Below are 7,885 nucleotides of genomic sequence, written 5' to 3' on the forward strand. Positions count from 1 at the left end.
ACTACATCAATATTACGTAAATTAGAGGGGGGGGGGATTAAAAAAAAGAAAAATATTTTACCTCTTAAATGAATTTAAAGAATTTTTTCTGAAACAAAATATTTTGCCTTGTCATCTTTAAACTTCAAAATTCATTCTTCTTTGGCTGTTTATTTACATAAACATTAAAGAAACATGATAAGACTGATAGCGATGCATAAATCGTAATACTTATCTGTGGAATTTCCGTGCTTGTCAAGTTCAGGTAATTTTATTTTTATTTTTCTTTCACAAATAAAAAAAATCAGGTATATATGGTGTTATTTTCTAAACACCATACATAAACTTGCTTATAGCCTTAAATAGCTTAATTTTTTCGTGTCCATTAAGCAGTTTAATTCCTCATTAACCTCTTCATAACCTCGGTACAAATGTGTGGACCTTCGCTTCTTAGCTTCTAAAAACACACTAAGAGATAATTTATAGTTTTACCCTCACTGTAAACATTTGTGGACGTTTAAGCTTTCTGGGGATTTCTAGAGATGCAGGAAATGTAAGTTATTTTGGTAGAATTCCATTTAAAACAGAAGTAATTTTTGAAAAATGACGCAAAATCTACGTACTCGAAAATTAGAGTAATTTTAAGTTTTATTTAATTTAGCTATTCTGAAAATATTTTTTTCTTTTGACTTAATAAATCTGTGATTTGTATAAATTTTTTCAACATTCTACATTTAGAGATTTAAAAATACAGTCAAGAACATGCAGGTACACGTATGTATAACTTGGTATTGTATGGCGAAATTTGTAGCGTGGTAGTCAGAAGAAATCTCATAGTATTATGATATCTATATAAGATATATCTTTAGAGAGGTTATGAGAAATTATATCGATTTAGATATATTTTTATGCGTATTTTAACTCATTGTTTTATGTTAAGGTACTTACATAATAACTAGTACGTACATAATAACTTGTAACTTTATGTGTTTTTCCCTTAATTTTTAAATTTTACCCTAAGAATTAAATAATTTTTTTTATAATTAATGTTACATTATTTTCAATANGTACTTACATAATAACTAGTACTTACATAATAATTTGTAACTTTATGTGTTTTTCCCTTAATTTTTAAATTTTACCCTAAGAATTAAATAATTTTTTTTGTAATTAATGTTGCATTATTTTCAATAATTATTTATTTTGCGTGATATGTAATTTAAATAGTTTTAAAACTGATATTTAAATCAAATTTGCAATGTGCTTAAACAAAACTTCGTATTTTTTGAAATTTCTACTTATTTTATTCAAAATTATTATCAAATCTAATCATCATTGTATTTAAATACCATAATATAACAATATGCATGTTTGTTTCTACTTTAGGTGCAATTTAACATTTGAAATATTTATATTCACTTACTTACTTAAGACCTGAGGTTCATGTATGTGAACCTTAAATTATTAGTCCCCTGGCAGTATAACCCATATTTTCTTTATCTTATTATTACTTATGACAGTAAAAGAGAAATTCGGAACAGAAAAATATTTTTTTGCTTAAGCAACCTTGAATTGTGAGAAAATCAATAAAATGGACAGAACAATATTTCGTCTGACCATTGGGGCGAGGGTGAACTTTAGAACTATTTTAGGTTTTAGTCAATTTTCTTGTTATCTATAATTAGGTGAAAAATTTAAATACTTCCACAATGTTCGGTTCTTCACAACTGAAGCAGAGGGGGGCCACAAAAAAAGTCTTTGCCCCGGGCCCCAATTAGTCTAAGTCGGGCCCTGATGACAACAACATGTTCAACGTGTATGAGATTCGGTGTTATTACTTTTTTTCATTTATTAGCTTTTATTCATGGTATGTTTATGCAATTGCCCTTTTCAAATTATGATTTTCCATATTTTTGCCTGCATTAAATCTCGCGGGCAATCATAAAAACGTCATAATTAGTAATCATTCATCGTCATACGTCGTTGGCGACAGTACGGTGACAAGTGTCAACGCGTCGTTTCTGTGTTTGTGAAGTTATTAAAAACGCGCCAGGCGAGTAACGTATACTAGGATTTTAAATTTTTTTTAATAATGCTAGAGAGGTTTGATTTATGTGCGAGCATATTTCTTTAAAAATAATACTAGACTCTTATTTACAGCATCTAGAGTTTGCATACATTTCAAAGTTGTTTACATACATTTTAAAAGGCAGCCATAAATCCAATTTACTTACGCAAGACTCAAGTGTCGTTTACATAGAAAAAAAAATACCCATAATTTTGGTAACACAAATATATATGTGGGCAAGAACCATATGGTCATAATATGCATAAAAGTAGTTTTTTTTCTCCTAATTATGCGTTTCGGTTTTTTGTTTTCAGCTGCCGATCTTATCACATGATATATGGATCTTTTAAGAAATGAACGTTATGAAATAAACATCATTAAAATAAACATCAGTTCTAATGTTTTGTTTAAGGTTGAAATCAGCCTAAACAAACTCGAATGTATCAAATTCACTCGTTTTACCATTAGTAGGCGATATAGGCTTGTAATGATGACATTGACAGTTTCAGACATATTTAAATTCACTGGGAATGACGCATTAATTTATCATTAATTATTTTTAAATGACACTAAAGACTGAATAATTCCTAATTTTAATGACTGAATTTTTCGAGATGTGAAAACAATTTATTTTTATCTGAATAAATATATATCGCATCTGAAATAATTAAAATTTTAATAATTATAGATCGAATATATAAAATGTCTCTAACGTTCCTCAAAAATTATCAATCGCTAGGTTGAAAAATAAATTAACTTAATGATATTACAGTTTTATTGGAAATATTTTATGGGCTTTTCATAAGTTATCTAAGCTTGTAATAATAAATAAGCTCTCTATTATTTTATCGTTTGTAATAATCTCTATATTTTAACTGTCTTGTTTAATAACTGAGTTGTTAATATTTCAAATATTTACTTCTTTTAATTATTAGCTTTCTACCTGTTCTTCGTACGGTACAAAAAAAGTTAATAATTAATAATTAGGTATGAATCTAGGCTACTATGATGCTCAAAACTGAAAGACATATACCGACACAATAAAAGTAATATGATTCCATTTTTTTATTTACTAAACGTCTCTGAAATCTTCTCGCTTCTCTCAGCACCCCCGTAATTGTTTCTAATTCACCTTTGTTTTTTTTCCCTTTAAACTCACTATATTTTACAAAACAAAGAATATTTTGTTAACTTAATGTAACTGCGAATGAAGAAAATTATGTAACTTAAGACCAGCGTTACCAGATTTTTCAACAAAAAATACGCACCTGTTAAGTATTTTTTAGAACTCAAAAAATATTTTTAATCACTTTCCGAAATCACGAAAATAAATAATTAGGATCTGTGCAGTAATAAAAATAATTTTTCTCTATCATTCAAAGTTCTTAATTTATAAACATAAAATCAATAAAATTCAAAAACATTTTCAAGAACTTCACTTAATCATGATTTTTATTATTTTGAAAAAGAAACTTAATTTTTTATGCATTATTATAATTTTTTAATGATAACAAAATACATAAGAAAACTTAATTTAAAATAAGATAGCAATTTTTATATCATTTTCAAGGACACTGGAGAGTGAATAAATTAAAGTAAGTGATATTAAGTCATACAAATTCAAATAAAGAAATATGCTAAATCAAGAAGAAAGGAATTTCAAAATGAAAGTATTCATTTAAAAGTAAATATACAAAAGAAGACAATTATTTACTCTGATTTTTACAATGGTATGATAAATGATATTTATGCGTGTAAGAATCAAATTATTCAAAAATTTGTCAAATGCTTTAACACAAGACACTAAATGTACGAGCCTAAATTATGTAACCATAACCTTTTTATAAAATAAAAATAAGCATTATAAAAGATTATAAGACTTTTTTTTGTTTAATAAATTCTTATTTAAGTAATTAAATACAATAATATCGATATTTAGGTCGTATGAAATATAATTGATATTTTTCATCTTTCCCTTTGGCGTTTAATTTTAAATTTACGTTTTCGTATTTTAAGAGTGCACTAAATGAATATAAATTTCAAAAGACGAAAAATAAACTATTAAGAGGGGGGGGGGAAATTTCGAATTACCAAAGCCCTATCACTAAAAAAAGAAAAAGTTGAAATTGAAATTACGTGGAACACTAAGACATTTTTCACTCTATTCTTTATTATAATTCAAACATTTGGCGAGATTAGTGACAGTTTAGATTGAATTATGAATATTGATAGTTTATTATACCCTGTTATTTTTCCCTTAAGCATTAATGATAGTATGGTAAGCAGTTTCTATCATAAGAGCTTTAACTTATAAAGAGTTCAATATAAAAAAATTTTTATGGTGATATTTATTATATTGAAATGGAGGATTTTATCTCTTCCCTAACATCTGCAGGGTTATTCCTTCTGTAATTATAATTATTATTGACTTGTTTTGTTATAATTTAACTTTTGAGTTCAAAGCATCTATTTACTAATGATAAAATTAGTAAGTATACCGGCAAAAATAACTTGTTAAGAAAAAGTTAACTATAAATTTGTTAAATAAAATTATATTTTATTACAAGACATTAATGCAGTTAATACAATTTAAATAAATAATTTTCCTGTAATCTTATATTAAAAATATTTCACTCACCTTAAGAAAAATGCCTTTTTTTTAAAAAAAATGGAAGAAAAGCAAATTTTTTTAAAGGACTGTTTTTTTCTTACGATTGTTAAAATTCAAATTTTAAATTAAACAAACGATCTTGTTTTGAAAGACTAAACTTTTGGACGAGTACATTCTAGAACATGGGTGTATTACCGAAATCTTAATTAGTAATCTCTTCTACCCTTTTTAAATAATAGACCAATATTCACTGCACCTGCTTTTTCAAACAGCTGCTTTTATGAGCATCCACGAATTAGCACATGGAACAAAAAACCCAAATAGCTTCTTGAAGCAAACGATTATTATGTCAATAATTTAAAATCCCTTTCCTTTTTTAAAAGCGGCCTTTCATCTTTGAAAAACGTATTGGAATAAGCCAAACCAAGAAAAAATAATAATAATGAGAGGGAAAAGATTTGAATAAAAAAATGGGACAGTGGACATAATAATCTTAATTTTAGTTCAATTATGAAAATTTTCTTTTAGTAACTTAACAAAAAACTTTTTTTTTAATTATGCAATTAACTGCAGAAAAATTTCGATTTCGGCAAAATATTGGGCTGTAGCACGTGGATGATTTATTTCCAATTTTCCATTAATCTTCTTCACGATTATATGCAAGCAATTACACAAAAAAACAATTAACTGCTTGAATTAAGCATTAAATTGGAAAATAATAAAATCTTTTATATTTATCAAAATATTTTTAAACATCTTTTAATCATCTTTTTTCATCTTAAATCTTCGTCCTTAATGCAACCAAAATATCTTTTTTATTTACGGAAAATATGCAGCTCCATCAAAATGAAAATTATTCTTCAATTTTAATATACTTAAGAATTACTAAATAAACACTTTAAAAACTGCTCTGAGGGTGAAGCTGTAATATCAACCACTGCAGAACAATCAGCGTCTATTAAGTAATCAAATATGCAAGTCACTAATATATGTTAGAATAGTTTTTGCCAAGGGAAGTTAAGGATTCCATGCATTGGGTATTAATTGCTTTAATTTATTGCCAAGGCTCCTTTTCATAGCCTTACGCATTCAAATGTGTTGGCGGAAACAATGTGTGAAAAAATAATTACGGAATTTTAATAAAATCAAAACATTTAGCAGCCATATAACTGTTTTGAAATTCTATGCTAATGTGTTAAGCAGATGTAGAAGGAATCTCTATATATAGATTTTATGAACTCAAGTCAAGGCTATTGAATAAAAAGATAAACGATTGAATTTATGATTTTTATTTATTGAGAAAGGGATTGAATGAATGTTAGTTTTTAATAATTTAAGTTTTATGAAATTTTAGTTTTTAATTGATAGGAAATATGTTATGCATATTTTTGCATGACAAGCTTGTATTTATTATCTTCAACTGGTAGCGAAAAACATATGACTGACTACACATTATTTATTTCCATTGCTTACCTGCATAACCTTTTTACGAATTAAACAAAAGGTGAGATTTTAAATCCTTTGAAAAAGAATGGAATTTATATTAACCGTCACCGAAGTCAAGCATCACTGACTGCCGTCACCGTGTGGGTAGGTGACCACTTTGATCAGCCGGCGTAGGGACGGAGGATGGGCGGTATTAGTCCTTTCTACATTGTTCTACCGTAAAGTGCTTGGAAGAATATTTGAAAAAATATTTTAAGATGAAATAAAATATGCTATTACTTCCTAAGAAAAACCGAAAGTATGAGCACGGCAGAATCAAACCAAAATCATTAACAACAAACTAAAGAACAAAGCAATACTAGAAATAGCAATCTAACTATCAAAGAAGGTATATATTTAAAAGAAATTTTTATATCTCTAATTATGTGGTGATGATGTTATTATATTTCAAATTAATCGCATTAAGTTTATTTGTAACAACGATATACTTATCTGAAAAAGCTGTAAAAGTTTACGTAAGCTTCTCCTGAATAATATCCCGATTTGATTTATAGATAGGTACCTAATATATATATATGTATGTATATAATAACAGGACTACATCCCTGTCATCATTGTTTACAATTAGCTTAAATAATTCAGTCGTGAACCAATTATTCATTCATTAGTTTTATTTACGGGTAGGCTGGTTTCACATCCACTCTCCACAAGGGAGGGGGTGGACGACAAAACTCCGAATGGTTCCGGCAGATCTTACATGGAATACATCATACAGCAAGAGTCAAGCAAAAACAATCGCTCTTGCAGTAAGTACTAACATAAAATGAGTGAAAAGGCTCAATCGTCGCATACCTTGTAACCCTACGCATTAAGGAAAATCATTTAATGCTTCCTAATATGGAATTGAAAGAGGAAAAGATTCTAAAAATATTTCCTTTGAAATATAAATCTAATTATTATTCATTGGTATGTTTTCAGCCTTGAAGTATATATATCGCTCGAAGTCGCTAAATCACGATAAAAAGTTCCCTATATGAAAAATTCGTTAAGTAGAAAATAGCCACTTGAAATACTTAAACAACACAAAGCAAATTTTAAATTCATAAACATTAGACATAATTAAAATAGCACTTGATACACTTATATCTTGTAAATTATTATCTACTATCGAATTATTTCAAATGATTCCAACATTTCATTTTGGGATCTCTTCATTATTTCTGTCTTCATCTTATTACTGTTTGTTTTTATTTTTCGCACTGTCCAAAATATCCGATTCAGTTAATGTTTCTACTGCTCTCTAAAAGTTAAATGGCTGCGAAAATAAATCCCCCATAAAATGCGTAACCAAGTTTGAAATATTTTGGGAAATCGGGAAAGTGGATCTCAAAAAAAAAAAAGAAAGTTCAAGTTCTTTAAATAGGAAATTCACTTTTCTATTTGGAAGTTATTTTACCAAGAAATTTCCTAAATGTTCTTGGTTCCTCGAAAAAAATAGCAAAGTGGAAAAATTCGCAAAATTGAAGTTAATAGAAGTCCGACTCCTGATGCTTTACCGTACATATATATGTAAATGCCTTGGTTACCATTAATAAAGTCAATCAACACAATTAATGATTTTGCTTATTTTTTAATGATAACATGAGTTACACAGACTTTTAACCAATTAAGTTCGAACCACACAGGTTCTCAGTTTCACACAGAAACTTACTACAATTAACAAATAACATATTCACTCAGAATCTTAACCACTAAGGTTACTTATTATATATATATATATA

At 27.5% G+C, this 7,885-nt stretch overlaps 1 protein-coding gene across 1 annotated transcript in view; it reads left to right on the forward strand.

Moving 5' to 3' along the window:
* Window positions 1-271: 271 nt before the first annotated feature.
* LOC107451639 (serine/threonine-protein kinase NIM1) overlaps window positions 272-7,885 on the forward strand; it is a 73,170-nt gene continuing 65,556 nt past the window's right edge. Inside the window, exon 1 of the mRNA XM_016067803.4 lies at window positions 272-532. The gene's annotated coding sequence lies outside the window, so the exon portion shown is untranslated. The remainder of the gene's footprint in view (window positions 533-7,885) is intronic.

The sequence above is a fragment of the Parasteatoda tepidariorum genome, chromosome 7, assembly GCF_043381705.1.
Source record: "Parasteatoda tepidariorum isolate YZ-2023 chromosome 7, CAS_Ptep_4.0, whole genome shotgun sequence".
In the NCBI taxonomy this organism is placed as follows: domain Eukaryota; kingdom Metazoa; phylum Arthropoda; class Arachnida; order Araneae; family Theridiidae; genus Parasteatoda; species Parasteatoda tepidariorum.